The sequence below is a fragment of the Triticum dicoccoides genome, chromosome 5A (genome assembly GCF_002162155.2).
Source record: "Triticum dicoccoides isolate Atlit2015 ecotype Zavitan chromosome 5A, WEW_v2.0, whole genome shotgun sequence".
Lineage (NCBI taxonomy): Eukaryota > Viridiplantae > Streptophyta > Magnoliopsida > Poales > Poaceae > Triticum > Triticum dicoccoides.
Window position 1 is genome coordinate 281,392,390 of NC_041388.1, and position 16,778 is coordinate 281,409,167.

The 16,778-nt window shown below is 46.0% G+C and overlaps 1 long non-coding RNA gene across 1 annotated transcript; it reads left to right on the forward strand.

Annotated features, from left to right (window-relative positions):
- The first annotated feature begins 1,527 nt into the window (after positions 1–1,527).
- LOC119301044 lies at positions 1,528–2,868 on the forward strand. The gene is made up of 2 exons (XR_005146853.1): positions 1,528–2,048; positions 2,462–2,868. It is a non-coding gene; the product is annotated as an uncharacterized LOC119301044 (long non-coding RNA).
- The last annotated feature ends 13,910 nt before the right edge of the window (positions 2,869–16,778 follow it).

A 16,778-nucleotide genomic window follows, 5' to 3' on the forward strand; every position in this document is an offset into this window, starting at 1 on the left:
CCGGCCAGGAGGAGGAGGCGCAGGAGGAGTCCTACTCCTACCGGGAGTAGGACTCCCCTCCAATCCTATTCCAACTAGGATTCCCAAGGGGGAAAGAGGGAGAGGGGTGGCCGGCCACCTCTCCTAGTCCTAATAGGACTAGGAGAAGGGGGGAGGCGCGCAGCCCCCTTGGGCTGCCCCTTTCTCCTTTCCACTGAGGCCCATGAAGGCCCATGTGGTTCCCGGGGGGGTTCCGGTAACCTCCCGGTAACCCGGTAAAATCCCGATTTCACCCGGAACACTTCCGATGTCCAAACATAGGCTTCCAATATATCAATCTTTATGTCTCGACCATTTCGAGACTCCTCGTCATGTCCGTGATCACATCCGGGACTCCGAACAACCTTCGGTACATCAAAATGCATAAACTCATAATATAACTGTCATCGTAACCTTAAGCGTGCGGACCCTACGGGTTCGAGAACAATGTAGACATGACCGAGACATGTCTCTGGTCAATAACCAATAGCGGGACCTGGATGCCCATATTGGCTCCTACATATTCTATGAAGATCTTTATCGGTCAGACCGCATAACAACATACGTTGTTCCCTTTGTCATCGGTATGTTACTTGCCCGAGATTCGATCGTCGGTATCCAATACCTAGTTCAATCTCGTTAACGGCAAGTCTCTTTACTCGTTCCGTAATACATCATCTCACAACTAACATATTAGTTGTAATGCTTGCAAGGCTTATGTGATGTGTATTACCGAGAGGGCCCAGAGATACCTCTCCGACAATTGGAGTGACAAATCCTAATCTCGAAATACGCCAACCCAACATCGACCATTGGAGACACCTGTAGTACTCCTTTATAATCACCCATTTACGTTGTGACGTTTGGTAGTACCCAAAGTGTTCCTCCGGTAAACGGGAGTTGCATAATCTCATAGTCATAGGAACATGTATAAGTCATGAAGAAAGCAATAGCAACATACTAAACGATCAGGTGCTAAGCTAATGGAATGGGTCATGTCAATCAGATCATTCTACTAATGATGTGACCTCGTTAATCAAATAACAACTCATTGTTCATGGTTAGGAAACATAACCATCTTTGATTAACGAGCTAGTCAAGTAGAGGCATACTAGTGACACTCTGTTTGTCTATGTATTCACACATGTATTATGTTTCCGGAAAATACAATTCTAGCATGAATAATAAACATTTATCATGATTATAAGGAAATAAATAATAACTTTATTATTGCCTCTAGGGCATATTTCCTTCACCTGCATTGCAGAAATGTGCAATGAGAATTTTCTCACAATGTGTCTCCTCTAGTGGGTGTGAGAGAAATTGGAGCGCTTTTGCTTTGGTGCACACAAAGCAAAGAAGTCGTCTTCTATATGACAAGCTCCACAAGCTAGTTTCTGTACGCTACAACTTAAAGGTATAAACCATCACTTTTACTTTCTACTTTGTGTTGTCCTTGCATGTCATATAATTTACTTGTTTACTATTCAAACCTTGAAGATGCGTGCTGAAGAAGATCAAGAGAAAGAGAGAGATATAGATAAAGAAATTGATCCAAGTGCATTGCTAATGGATACCACAATGTTTGATGAAACAAACCCAATAATGGAGTGGCTGAATGAGGATGTAGAGGATCCGATTGTGGATGGAGCTGATGCAGCTAGTGCTGTTTTTGAGCAAATAAGGCGCCTCAACTCAAGCAGGAAGGCGTCTTATGTTGGTTCAAAGGGTAATAACAAGAAAAGAAAGAGGAATGATGATGATGAGAATGAGTTTCTTGAAACTGAGAGTGAGGATGATGGAGAAGAGAATGAATATGTTGATAATGACATCGAGGATGATGATGGGGTGAGTGAGGATGATGAGGATGGTGAACAAGATCAGCTAGAGACACAAATGCAACTTGAAGAAGAGACACAAGTACAAGTTCAAAAGGAGGCACCAACAAGCACTGGCCATTTGGAGACTAGATCTGGACGACTTATTAGGAAGAAGACCAAGAACGTCAACAATCTCTACTCGTAAATTTGGTAAGTCTCTTCTTTTTGGTGTTTCCGATTCAGGTTTGTTACTTAGAAAAATCTAGCTTGATGTATATGTTCAAAGCGGCTGATCTTTAAATAGCTTGATGTATATTGCTTTCTTTAAGTAGGTTGATCTTTAATTGTTCTCGTGCTCTAATGTTTATGCTCACTGTGTATGATTAGTACTGCTGTTCTAATTGCTCACCTAGTAGTGTTGCTGTAATTGATACTTATCTTCTTGTATTGTTGCTATAATTGCTACTTATCACATACCAGTGATGTTCTAGTTGCTACCAATCACTTAGTAGTGTTGTTCTAATTGCTACTTAACACAGTATTTTAGTTGCTACTTGGAACTGCTAGTTACTTAGATGTATGCACTCTGTATCATGACCCTTCCTCTGTTTTCTCCAAACCAGAAATGGCACGTGAGCAAAGGATATCAAGAAGCTTTTGGATGTTGGGAAGCTTGGAGCTGATGCTTCAAATAAGCTGATGGTTGTCTTTTGGAGATGTTTCTATGTTTAATGCTTTAAAGTCTTTTGGTTGTACTGGACTATTTAAACTTTGAACTATGCTATGATGGTTGAACTGATGCTGGACGGTTAAGGGTTTATGTCAGAGGCAACTTTATAACTAATGTGTGCCTGTTATGTTGGACTGTTAAGGGTTATGTTGGAGGCAATTTTATAACTAATGTGTGTCTGCTATGTTGGATTGTTAACTGTTATGTTGGAGGCAACATTATAGCTAACGTGTGCCTGTTATGTTGGGCAGATTCAATTTTCTTAATCCCTAGAGCTTATTTGCTAAAGTTTATAAGATCTCTCCTGATGGTTGTTGTGCTGATATGTTTTGCTCTATTTTATTTAAAGTTTTGTTCAAATTTCGGCCGAATTTCGGCCAAATTTCGGTTAAATTTTGGCCAAATTTTCAAATTTTGATTTTGCAATTTCGTCCGAGATTTTGCCGAATTTTTTGAAATTCCCGAAATTCGGCCATTTCGGCCAAGGACGAAAAAAAACACAAACCGAAAATCATTTCGCTGATCAGGACTGGATCACACACCGGTCTGGTGCACTCACAGCGGGCACCACATGTGCATCCTGCAAGGCCCGACACCACCATCTTCCATCGATCCATCTTTAGAGCAGAAACTGACGCATCGACCGTGTCAGACCTCTCTGCAATCGACGCAACCACGATGCCAGACAACGTCGTCCTTCTGCGCGTGTCCATCCCCGTACATCGAACGTCGAATCTGCACTGCACCACGCTGTCAAGATCTGTCGTCATGAATGTGGAGGATGAAGCACCGCTCCACCAAAGCTGTGATTCATTGGTCCCTCGAGTCCATGCTCATTCACTCTTTCAGTCTTTTTGGTGCTACTCTTTCAATGATATGACTTGCCCATCAACTATAAGGCGTGTGTGGTGGTGGATGCACTTGTGTGTATGTATGTGATCATCTGTGTCTGTATTGTGTTTTTTAAAGGAAGATTAACTATTGTTGTGCATTTTATCGATCGATGCAAGGTAAATTATGATGGTGTGAGATGACTAATTTAGACCACCATGTAGCGGCGGGCCTAGAAACTTCTCCAACGTTGGACAAAGCACATACTCCCTCCGTTCGAAATTACTTGTTGCAGAAATGGATGTATTTAGATGTATTTTAGTTCTAGATACATTCATTTCCGAGACAAGTAATTCCGAACGGAGGGAGTATATATTAAGATGCCTAAAGTAACATCCTTTTGATACAAAACACTATTTAAAAACATTGAAACTGAAGCGTCAAGCTGTCGACAAGCTTGAGCAGTTGTACAAACCAGAGTGACGGTAAATTAGTCCTCCTCAGGCCAAGCCATTTTGTATCTTAGGGCACGCTCGACTTCACTCTCCTTTCGAGCGAACGGACCAAAAAGGCAGCCCGTGAAGCCCAGATCTAGGATCTCTCACTGTCTATAGTAAAAAATGCAGAGCTGCATAAACCAGGGTTGTCACACACCAATTTACACAAGGAATCATACAGACATGTGTCTTAACAATTAAACTAAGTGACACGATTAGATGCTAAGCTTATGATTAGGTCTATCCATCACATTATTCTCTTAATGATGTGATCCCGTTATTAAATACAACTCATATCTATGGTTAGAAAACCTTAACCATCTTTAATCAACGAGCTAGTCTAGTAAAGGCTCATTAGGGACACGTTGTCCATTTATGTATCCATGCATGTATTTGAGTTTTCGGTCAATACAATTATAGCATAGAGATTGGAGAGTAAAATTTATCAAGAACAAGGAAATATGATAATAACAATTTTATTATTGCCTCTAGGGCATATTTCCAACAACTGACCAGTTGCTTATATATATGTGGAAAACCTGTTATCTGTCTTCTTATTTTTCTTTTAGAGTAATACACTACAAGAAAATACACTTCTGTGATGATACATGTTTGTCACAGTAGGTCACGTTTTCTGTCATGCACGTACATCCATGATGATTTTATGGTAGAATCAAGATAGTCATACATGTGCTGTCGTAGAAGTGTTCCATGACATTATCGAAATTATCATCACAGAAGTGTTCACTTCCACGACGATAAATGCCGCATCATGGAAGTGCTTTCGTTAAGGGTGACCGACACGTGGCATCCATCGTAATTGGTCGCCGTTAAGCTATCGGGTCTGGTTTTGGATCCAATAACCCCCTAACAGCCACGACCAATGCCGATTTTCCACGTGTAAAATTCTCATTGGCCGACGGAACCACGTGTCAGCTCCGCGTTGGCACACATGTCACTCATTCAATGGGCGAGATGCGCCTATAATATGTTGACACGTTGACCGGCCCAAAAGTGGCCCATAAAGATTAAATGAGCCAGCCCAACTAAAAGCCCACAAGATTTTGTGGACCATAATGGGCCGGCCCAGCTAAAGGCCCACGAGATTTCGCCGATCATAATAGGACGGCCCAGCTAAAGGGCCACAAGATTTTGAGGGCACTAGTGGGCCGGCCCGTTAACAGGCTGCCATGTTTTGGGCCAAATGCCGGCCCATATTTGATCCGATCCATTAATAGCCTGCCATATTCTGGGCCTAATAAATGCCCATATGAGATCTGACCCGTTAAAAGTCTACCACGTTCTGGACCAAATTATGGCCCAGATCAGATCCAACCCTTTAAGAGGCTTTGGGCTAAATTATGACCCATATAAAATTCGGCCCGTCAACTGGACACTATACTTTTGGGCCCACTTGCTAAAGGTCCATTTAGTAATTCGTCCTGATATTAGTTTCGACCGTTTAACATTTTGGCCCTATATTTATTTTGACTTGTTAAAAGCCCGTCATATATTTGGGCCTAACTACGACCCGGTTTGCATCCGGACCGCTCACAACCGATAGTCTGATTGGGCCAAACAAGGACCAAGACAATTTTGGCCTGCTAATGGCCTGTGATGTGGTTGGCACAATCATGGGCCAGGGTCTATTTCGTCCTGCTGTCGGCCCGTGAGCTGTTCGGCATGTTTCAGGCCCAACCTACTTTTCAGCCTCCTAAAAGCCCATTGAGTTTTCTTGCGAAAATAGGGCTGGCGGTTTACTCGGCGTATTAAAGGCCTGAATCTACTAGTGGGTCAGTTTACATTTAGGCCTATTAACGTACCAAGATGACTGGCCCCATGGTGCGGATCATACATAGTGATTTGCATGAGGGCCCGATTATGTACCGTAATTTTATGGTTTGACCGGTTTACTGCGAGGACAGGATATATATACAGTAAAATAACTGCAGCATCGTGAATAAGAAAAAACTTAGACTATACAATAAAGAAATTACGGCATATTACATCCACTGGGCATCAAAGTTCGCCACTATGATAATAAAGCACAAGCAGACATCAGATTACATACACTGGGCATCAAAGATCGCCACCAGTGCAAGTAAACACGCCGACAAAATAATATACAAAACCGACAACACTTCAACCGAGTTCAAGAAAGGTTAGCCCTGCTCGGGAGCTGCAGCGCAAGCAGCTGAGCAAGCTGATGAGACTACGCTTGTTTGACACTTATATCCTCCTCATTCTAAAAGATAAACAAGCAGACAGATGACAGTTTTTGCACATATAAGTATCAGTGCTGACAATTCATCACATTTCTTACTGACGAATAAAGTGACACAGTTTAAAATAGCAATAACATAATATGGTATTGTTCAGGTTAAGACATGGCAGGAAATGACATTGTGAAGGAGTTGACAGCTTCACGACACCACTGGATTACAGATTAAGAACTCATAAGTATCAATGGTTAGTGTGCTGTCAATTTATCCCATTTCAGATTGGCAAATAAAGAGATGGTTTAAATAATAGTAGAATGATATGACATTGTTCATAGTAAGACATTGCATAATATGACATTATGCTATAGTGGGTAGGTTCACCACACCACTGGATTACAGATCAAGAATAGAAGCATACATGCAGTGCAAAAGAAGATCACTTGCTCTGTATAGTTTAATTTACATGGTATGAAGAAGGAACTTGGTTGTACAACTGAAAATTTAAATTGAGAAGGACAAACTTTTGTTTATGAACCACATAATAAACTTTAAACATGCAATTTGATGCAAACACCAAAAATAAATAGCTATTATAGTCATGCCTAACCAAGTATACACAACAAAGTTTGAAGGCTTGAGAAGACAAACTTACATTATTGGTGAAGTCAGGCTCTGTAAAGCCCTTGTCCATGCTGATGGGGGGGGGGGGGGCGCAATTCAAGAAGTTTACCATAGAATCTTCTTCATAAGCATTGCCTTTATTCTACATTTTGGTAAGAGTAAATATAGATGTGATAATATAAGAAAAAAATGGAGAATATTTAAGATAAGATGAAGACTGATGCTACATAACCAAGTAGCTATAAGTGTAAGTATAGCGATACAGGCAAAAGGTACAGCCAAGAGCAATGCAGAGCTAAACTTCTTCAGTACCGTCGGTGTTATCCAACCTTATGGTAAGAGTAAATACAGATCTGATGTGTAGAAAATGGAGGGCAAAGGAAAATAAGTTGCAGAGTGATGTCAATATAAGTACACTGATACAGGACAACACGTACTTACAAGAACAATGCAGAGCTAAAAAAATTCATTGGCATTGGATATATTCTACACTAATGTAATCTTCCTTATATCACTATAATCTTCCCATGATGGGGATGAAGGAAATATGCCTTAGTGGCAATAATAAAGTTGTTATTTATATTTCCTTATATCATGATAAATGTTTATTATTCATGCTAGAATTGTATTAACCGGAAACTTAGTACATGTGTGAATACATAGACAAATAGAGTGTCACTAGTATGCCTCTACTTGACTAGCTCGTTAATCAAAGATGGTTAAGTTTCCTAGCCAGAGACATGAGTTGTCATTTATGAACGTGATCACATCATTAGAGAATGATGTGATTGACATGACCCATCCATTAGCTTAGCATTATGATCGTTTAGTTTATTTCTATTACTTTCTCCATAACTTATGTTCCTATGACTATGAGATTATGCAACTCCTGAATACCGGAGGAACACTTAGTGTGCTATCAAACGTCACAACGTAACTGGGTGATTATAAAGATGCTCTACAGGTGTCTCCGATGGTGCTTGTTGAGTTGGCATAGATCAAGATTAGGATTTGTCACTTCGATTGTCGGAGAGGTATCCCTGGGCCCTCTCGGTAATGCACATCACTATAAGCCTTGCAAGCAATGTGGCTAATGAGTTAGCTGCGGGATGATGCATTCCAGAACAAGTAAAGAGACTTGCCAGTAACGAGATTGAACTAGGTATGGTGATACCGACGATCGAATCTCAGGCAAGTAACATACCGATGACAAAGGGAACAACGCATGTTGTTATGCGGTTTGACCGATAAAGATCTTCGTAGAATATGCAGGAACCAATACGAGCATCCAGGTTCTGCTATTGGTTATTGACCGGAAGTGAGTCTCGATCATGTCTACATAGTTCTCGAACCCATAGGGTCCGCACGCTTAATGTTCAATGACGATCGGTATTATGAGTTTATGTGTTTTGATGTACCGAAGGTAGTTTGTATTCCCAGATGTGATCACGGACATGACGAGGAGTCCCGAAATGGTCGAGACATAAAGATCGATATATTGGAAGGTTATGTTTGGACATCGGAATGGTTCCAGATGAGTTCAGGCAATTACCAGAGTACCGGGGGGTTACTGGAACCCTCCGGGGAGTCAATGGGCCTTATTGGGCCTTAGTGGGAGAGAGGAGGAGGCGACCAGGGGGAGGGCGCGCCCCCAAGCCCAATCTGAATTGGGTGGGGGGCCGACCCCCCTTTCCTTCTGAGGGAGTCTTGGATTAGGGGGTGTCCGGATGGCCGGACTATACCTTCAGCCGGACTCCAGGACTGTGAAGATAAAAGATTGAAGACTTCATCCCGTGTCCGGAAGGGACTTTCCTTGGCGTGGAAGGCAAGCTTGGCGATACGGATATTTAGATCTCCTACCACTGTAACCGACTCTATGTAACCCTAACCCTATCCGGTGTCTATATAAATCGGAGGGTTTTAGTCCGTAGGAGAACATACACATCAACAATCATACCATAGGCTAGCTTCTAGGGTTTAGCCTCTTCGATCTCGTGGTAGATCTACTCTTGTACTACCCATATCATCAATATTAATCAAGCAGGACGTAGGGTTTTACCTCCATCGAGAGGGCCCGAACCTGGGTAAAACTTCGTGTCCCTTGCCTCCTGTTACCATCCAGCCTAGACGCACAGTTCGGGACCCCCTACCCGAGATCCGCCGGTTTTGACACCGACATTGGTGCTTTCATTGAGAGTTCCTCTATGTCGTCGCCATCAGGAAGGATGCCTCGTCCCGTATTTAAAGACGACACTGTTGCTAAGGGAGCTTTGGCTGTCGGCCAAACCCTTCGGCTAGGTGGTTTTCTTATGACCGCCTGTTCGGCTTCTACGCCGACGATGACCTCTCGAGCCATCGAAAACAATCTTCATGTTAGTTCGCAACTCGCCGAACAGTTAGATCCAATGGAGCTTTCCTCTATAAATGAGCTCTTGGATCGCTTCGCCGCCCTGGGAGTCGCTATGGATTACGACCAGATTGGGCCTAAAACCGATCTGAGAGAGATTAACTCTCCCCAAGTCACCCATCATGTTGCCGTGGTAGAGGGACAGTGCGGCGATCCTTCGTCTATCTTAAGGACTCGCCACATCCGGATTCCCAATCCCTCCAAGCCGGATACCCGCGGAGGGGAGGATATCACTCAAGATCTGAACTTAGAGTCACGCGATGGGCTGGATTCATTGGATAACACCCAGGGATCCAAAATTTCGAGTTCAAAAATTCCTTGGCCTCTGAGCCTCAGACGGGGTGAGGCTTCGGATTTAACTCCACCCACCCACCCCAACATAAGTGATCTATCCAAAATCAGGCAAGAGCCCGATGAAACAGTACATCATCTGGGCCAGATTCCTCCTGGTTAAGAACAGGCTAAGGGACTGCCGCGAGGAAGACGCAATCTTAATCTTCTGCAATAATTGCACGGACAAGGGAATACTCAACGCCATAAGTCGCCGTGATATTACACGCTTCGCTGACTTGGCGTCCATTGTACGAAAGTATTGTGCAATGGAAAGTGCCTGGAAAACCAAAATAAAATTTTGGGACAATCCGGCCCTAAATACAAACCCAGTCCGAAATAAAAGGGTGCATCATAACCAGACACCCAGGTCAAATACCAAAAAACAAAAACCCTCTATAGGGCATGGAACCGTACTGGAAGGATGGCTTAACGGACCCTATAAAATTCACAGTACAGAGGACGCCACACCAACTCACAGCCTTAGAGCATGTTGGATACTCCGGCAGGTGGCCAAAATTGGTGAAAACCTCCTAATTCCGGAGGCCACAGAAGCTACCCCAGAGACACCCATACGGTATTAACAGTCTCCGAGACTTCCGCATCAAATAATATGCAAAAAAGGACACTCCGCAGCCTTGCCGAAGTCTACCAAGTAGCAACAATAAACCCATGGAGTGACACGGCTATTACCTTTAGCGCCAATGATGAACCTAAATTCCGAACAGCCCGAGCACCAGCCGCATTGGTCCTCAGCCCAATAGTGGACGACTTTCGTCTTACCAAGGTACTCATGGACGGCGGCAGCGGATTGAACCTCATTTACGAGGAAACCCTTCAAAAAATGGAAATAGACTGGAACCGCATTGAGCGAAGCAGCACAACCTTTAGAGGAATAATCCCCAGTTGGGAAGCGCGCTATACAGGAAAAATCACACTAGATGTGGTGTTCGGCACGCCGGATAATTACAGGTCCAAAGAGATCATGTTCCATGTGGCTCCATTCAGCAACGGTTATCACGCTCTGCTAGGGCGGGAAGCGTTTACAATCTTCCAAGCAATACCCCATTACGGGTACATGAAGCTCAAAATGCCCGGGCCTAACGGGATCATCACTCTAGCTAGTGATCCGGACATAGCACTCCGCGCCGAAAACAAGACAGCCGCACTGGCCCTCGAGGCACTATCCGAAGCCCTAGCGGCTGAGGAACTGACTGCGCTGTGCTCTACGGTGAATAGGGACGATGTGGTACTGGACAAAAGATCCAAGTCCACCTCCTTTAAACCGGCGGATGAAATAGTCAAATTCCAAGTCCATCCAACGGACCCAAATAAAACAGCTTCCATCAGGGCACAGTTAAACCCTGATGTAGACGTCGCACTACGAGAGTTCCTACGAGAAAACTGGGACATTTTCGCCTGGCACCCTTCAGACATGCCAGGAATCCCACGTAGGCTGGCCGAGCATAGCTTAAATATCCAAACAGGATTACCTGTCAAATAGGCTCTTCGGCATTTTTCTGAACCTAAGAGACAGACTATGGGAGAGGAGCTAGCAAAGCTATTGGAGGCCGGATTCATCAGAGATATAAAACATCCGGACTGGCTACCAAACCTGGTGATGGTACCAAAGAAGGACAAATCTTGGCGCCTGTGCGTTGATTTTAAAGACCTTAACAAGGCTTGCCCAAAGGATCCCTTCCCCCTCCCCCGCATCGATCAAATTATCGACGCTACCGCAGGACACGATTCGTTGTGTTTCCTCGACGCATATTCCGGCTACCATCAAATCAAGATGGCAGAATCAGACCAATCCGCAACAACATTTATCACACCATACAACCCATTCTGCTTCAACACAATGCCCTTCGAGCTCAAAAACGCCAGCGCAACATATCAGCGCATAATTCAGACATGTCTGGTAAGCCAGATCAGCAAAACAGTGGAGGCATATGTAGATGATGTGGTCGTCAAAATAAGACATGTCGAATCTCTAGTAGACGACTTGAGGCTCACATTTGATAACCTCCGAACATACGACATCAAGCTCAACCCGGAAAAATGCGTTTTCGGCGTTCCAGCCGGAAAGCTCTTGGGCTTCATTGTATCCGGTAGAGGAATCGAAGCAAATCCAGCCAAGATCCGAGCTCTGTCGCAACTGGATATCCCAAAGGACCTCAAACAAATACAAAAGTTAACCGGATGCATGGCAGCTCCAAGCCGCTTTATCTCCCGCTTGGGAGAAAAGGCCCTACCCCTTTACCGCCTCCTTCGGCGCACCGAACACTTCGAATGGACGGATGCAGCCACGGCCGGACTCGAGGAAATAAAAGCCATACTGGCAACAAACCCAGTCCTGGCCGCGCCAAATATTGGCGAACCAATGCTATTATACATTGCAGCAACACATCAGGTTGTAAGCGCAGTGCTCGTCGTCGAACGAGAAGCGGACGGACACAGATTCCCCCTTCAAAAGCCGGTCTATTATGTGTCCACTGTCCTCACTCCTTGCAAATCATGGTACCCGCATTAACAAAAGATCGCGTACGCGGTATTCATGGCATCCCGGAAGCTACGACACTACTTTCAAGAGTGTTCAATAACAGTAGCCTCCGAAGTACCACTTAACGATATTATAAACAACCGTGACGCAACGGGCCGAATTGCAAAATGGGCCATTGAGCTCCTCCCGTTCGACATAACTTATAAGCCACGGCGAGCCATCAAGTCGCAAGTCTTGGCCGACTTTGTCGCAGAATGGACGGAGGCCGAACTCCCTAAAGAGTACGACACATATTCAAATTGGATCATGCATTTCGACGGCTCTAAGATGTTGGCCGGACTGGGGGCTGGCGTCGTTTTGACGTCCCCCACAGGAGACACAGTTCAATACGTACTCCAGATTATGTACACAGACTCCAACAAAGCAGCCGAATATGAGGCCCTTTTACATGGTCTCCGGATGGCAGTATCTATGGGCATTCAACGCCTAGAGGTGCACGGGGACTTGAACCTCGCAATATCCCAAATAAATGGAGACTTCGATGCCAAGGATCCAAAAATGGCAGCTTACCGCAACACCGTCCTAAAAATGTTAGCTCGGTTCGAGGGGCTTGAATTTCACCATATAGCCCAGGAAATAATCAGGCGGCAGATGTCCTGGCACGCATCGGCGCAAAACGCAATGTAGTCCCCCCCAACATCTTCTTGGAAAGGCTGTTCAAGCCATCCGTAGTATGGGAAGGGGAGCCGAACAAAAACACCCCGGACCCAACCGCACTGCCCGACACCGAACATTCTGACACAATCGAAGGCTCTGCCAATGAAATAACACCTTCAGCCCACGTAATAATGGCCGTCATCGCCCCGTGGACAGAACCATTCCTCGCCTACCTCACTAGGCAGGAACTCCCCGAGGACCAAAATGAGGCACGCTGCATAGTGCGGCGATCCAAAGCCTATAGAGTCCACGAGGGAGAGCTTTATAAGAAAAGCACTACCGGAGTCCTTCAAAGGTGCATCTCCGAAGAGGAGGGGCGGAACCTCCTGGTTGAAATTCATGCCGGACTGGGCGGTCATCACACTGCAGCTCGGTCCCTTGTAAGCAAGGCCTTCCGCACAGGCTTTTATTGGCCGACGGCCCGTGCAGATGCTCAGGACTTAGTCCAACGATGCACCGGTTGCCAGCTCTTTGCAAACCAAAGCCATATGCCACCCACCGCCCTCCGAACTATCCCCATTACTTGGCCCTTTGCGGTCTGGGGGCTTGACATGGTTGGACCCCTTAAAGGCGGAACCCACAAGCAAAAATACTTACTGGTCATGGTGGATAAATTCACCAAATGGATAGAAGCCAAGCCTGTTAAGACGGCCGAATCCGGACCGGTGATAGACTTTATATCCGGGGTCATACACCATTACGGCGTTCCCCACAGCATCATCACTGATAACGACACGAACTTCACGGCCGACGAGGTAAAACTCTGGTGCAAAAACATGGGCATCAAGCTCGACTATGCTTCCGTCTATCACCCACAAACTAACGGCCAGGTCGAACGTGCAAATGGTCTTATCATGAGCGGCATTAAACCCAGATTAGTGTGGTCCCTCAAGGAATCTAACACGCACTGGGTAGAGGAGCTCGACTCCGTACTTTGGGGGTTGCGGACCACGCCGAATCGCACCACGGGATACACACCATTCTTTATGGTGTACGGCGCAGAGGCAGTTTTGCCCTGCGACATAATTCATGACTCACCTCGAGTGCGCATGTACGAAGAAAGAGAAGCCGAGCTCGATCGGTTGGACATCTTAGACGCATTGGAGGAGGAGCGTGACGTGGCAAAAGCCCGTTCCGCATTCTATCAACAGCAGGCTCGAAGATACCAAAGCAGAGAAGTACGGGCCAAAAATTACAACGTTGGTGAATTAGTTCTACGACTACCGGACAAGAAAAAGGACAAACTCAAGCCCAAGTGGGAAGGTCCCTTCATAATTGACCAAGTCCTGACTGGTGGAGCATACCGCCTGCGAGATGCATCGGATAACCGACTCGAGCCGAACCCATGGAACATAGCCCGTCTCCGAAGATTCTATGCCTAGCGCCGGACTCTATGTTCGTCTCCTTCCTCTATTCATTTTTTATATATTTTCTGTCTTGCATTTCTCTTCTTCCCTCTCTCTCTCTCTCTTATAGCCCTTAAAGGCTCATAAAGTGACGCGCCATCCGTGCTCATTAAACCTGGGGGCTTCTTTAAACAGAAGCTTATTCATACGGGCTTCATGCCCAACACATGCGTCATACTTCCGCATGTACCTTTTATTCACCATTATATGCATCGATATGACTTAAGTTTTGGCCAAGCTGGGTTGCCTGGCTCCTGTGCTTACCCCTACGTTCCTGATTGTTCGGCTAGGTGGTAAAGGGAGCACCTATGTGATTGTTACTGCCGGGTCAGCCGGACGTGTCCTCAGACTGGGTGAAGCCGAAAGCTAGCGTTCTTAAGGGAATATTCGGTCGGTGAACTAAAGATGATCTTTTTTATTTTTATCTATACGCCCCCAGATGTTTTTCCTGCTTTTCTTTTCGTAGCATGGACATGCACCCTAGGGCAGGCCTCCCAGGGAAAGGAACCCCTAACGGAACTATTCTCCCTGGAAGATGTTTCTTACTAACCATGTAATATAACATAACTAGTCGGGCACTTGTCTGTTCACGCACTAATGACCCCTACGCCTGGTCTCCATGCATTCCCCGGTTCCTATATAACCGCATGGGAATTCGGACACACTCCGGACCGTCAGGTCCCAAGGCTGAAGTGAAAAGGTCGGCCATGACAAATGATCTACAATCCGGCTAGAAGGCATTATAAATGTCAATTAAATTACATAGTCATTTTGACTGATTGTATTCCTCTTCAATACCATCTAACAGGCTGTCTAATTTACAGTCCTGCTGGGAATACTTTGTGGCCAACTCTACTTGGCCGTATACTAAGCTTACAGGGATCTCCTTCCCATCGGGCCCTATAGGACCGACCTCGGCCATGTGGTTGGGGTCAGCCTTTGCGTACCGCGTCTTCACCATGGCCCAGGCCTCCCTAGCGCCTTGACGGCAAGCTGATATCTTCCACAATCGGAAGCGCCGTCGTGCTCCCTTTAGCTTCTCCTCAAGCTCTCCAAAACCTTCGGGCATGGAGACGGATGGCCACAGGGCCTGGGCGACGCCTCACATCGCCTGCCGAACTCGATCGAGCAGTTGCGAGAGCTCGGGAAGAAGGTCACTAGTAGAACCGGGCATCTCCTCTGCAGGACGACCTGTCAGCATACCTACAGACATTGCTCTGTTAGTCAACTTCCCCGCCAAACTTTCTTTCAAAAGGTTCGTTCAAGCACTTACTAAATATGCCGCGCCGAAGCCACTGATTCTCCTTCATGGAGTCTGACAGCTGGGCACGAACATCTTTCAGCTCGACGCCCAGCTTGGTGTTGGCATCTCGGAGATCGTTATTCTCCCCCATGACCTTTAACAACACCCTCTCACCAGCCTTTAGCTAGCGTAGGAGGTGTTGCCTTTCCGGATCCAATCCGGCGCCATCTGCAATTTCATTTGTCAGATTCGCACCAAGGCCGTGCTTCGCAAAATACTTATCTTTCGAAGTGTATATTACCAGAGGGGGTCTCCTTAGGCTCCCCTGTCGCGGCTAGTGTGGCCTCAAGTTGGGCTTTGCACTCTTCTAGCTCCTTGGACAGTAGGGAATTCTTTTCTATAAGAACCTGCATAACAAATGATCCTTAAATCAGTTATTTTAACTGTTTCAAGTCTCGGGGGCTACTGGTATATATATAATTACCAAAATTTTCTTACCCGTATGTCTTTTACATATTGTTCCGTGGCTCTGGCTAGACCATTTTGAGCGGCACGGAGGTACGCATCTCCCGACTTAAAGGCATCTAACGCCTCTTGGGAGAAACAAGCGTTGCGAAGAATTGTCCGGCGACGCCTGTGGTTCATAGCACTCTCCACCTCAGAGTTGGTGGCGGATAACCTGTCCACATCCTCCGTCGGAGGAGCGTCCGGTGCGCGCCTTGTGTTCGGCCCCGCTTCCGGGCCAGGCTTTGGAGCCTGGCTGGTGGAGGTGCGATTGGCGGTCTCTCCGAATATAGTTCGGCGAGGTCTCTTTGTCCTAAAGAGAGCACAAGTGTTAATATGCCTTGAAGGTACAACACCTGGGATAAGGGGGTGCGCCATACCTTTGCGCTGACGCCCCGGTCTGGACTGCACCTCTTTTCTGCCCATGGGGCCCTGCGGCCCCTCGTTGGCTTATCGCCGCAGGTTCGGCCTCGCATTTCTGGGAGGCCGGGATTAGCCCCAGATAATCAGCCGTAATGAACCATCAGGGCGTTGTCCTTGCTCAATTGATGGAACACTCCATCAATCAGATCCACCGAAAGCTCCGGATCCTCTTGCGAGTCCGGGTTGAGGGACCGTCCTGGGTCCTTGGGTTGTGGAGGAGGGCTGTTTATTTCTTTGACAGCCTAGCGCAGTTCCTGCGTCGAAATCACTAAGATTGAATATTTAACAATGGGGATATAAAACGGATGGGCAAGATGTGACCACTCACCCAGCTTGGAGGATTGTACATGGAAAATCCACCCTTTGGGTCAACGCGGAGAAAATCCTCCTCTTCTCCCTTGTACAAAGCAGACAAGGTCTTTATTAGAGCCGCAGCCGAATCCGGCCCCTTACGGCCGTAGCGGGTGGTGTCGTCCTCCCCGTTGAAATCCCACATGGGGTGGCCT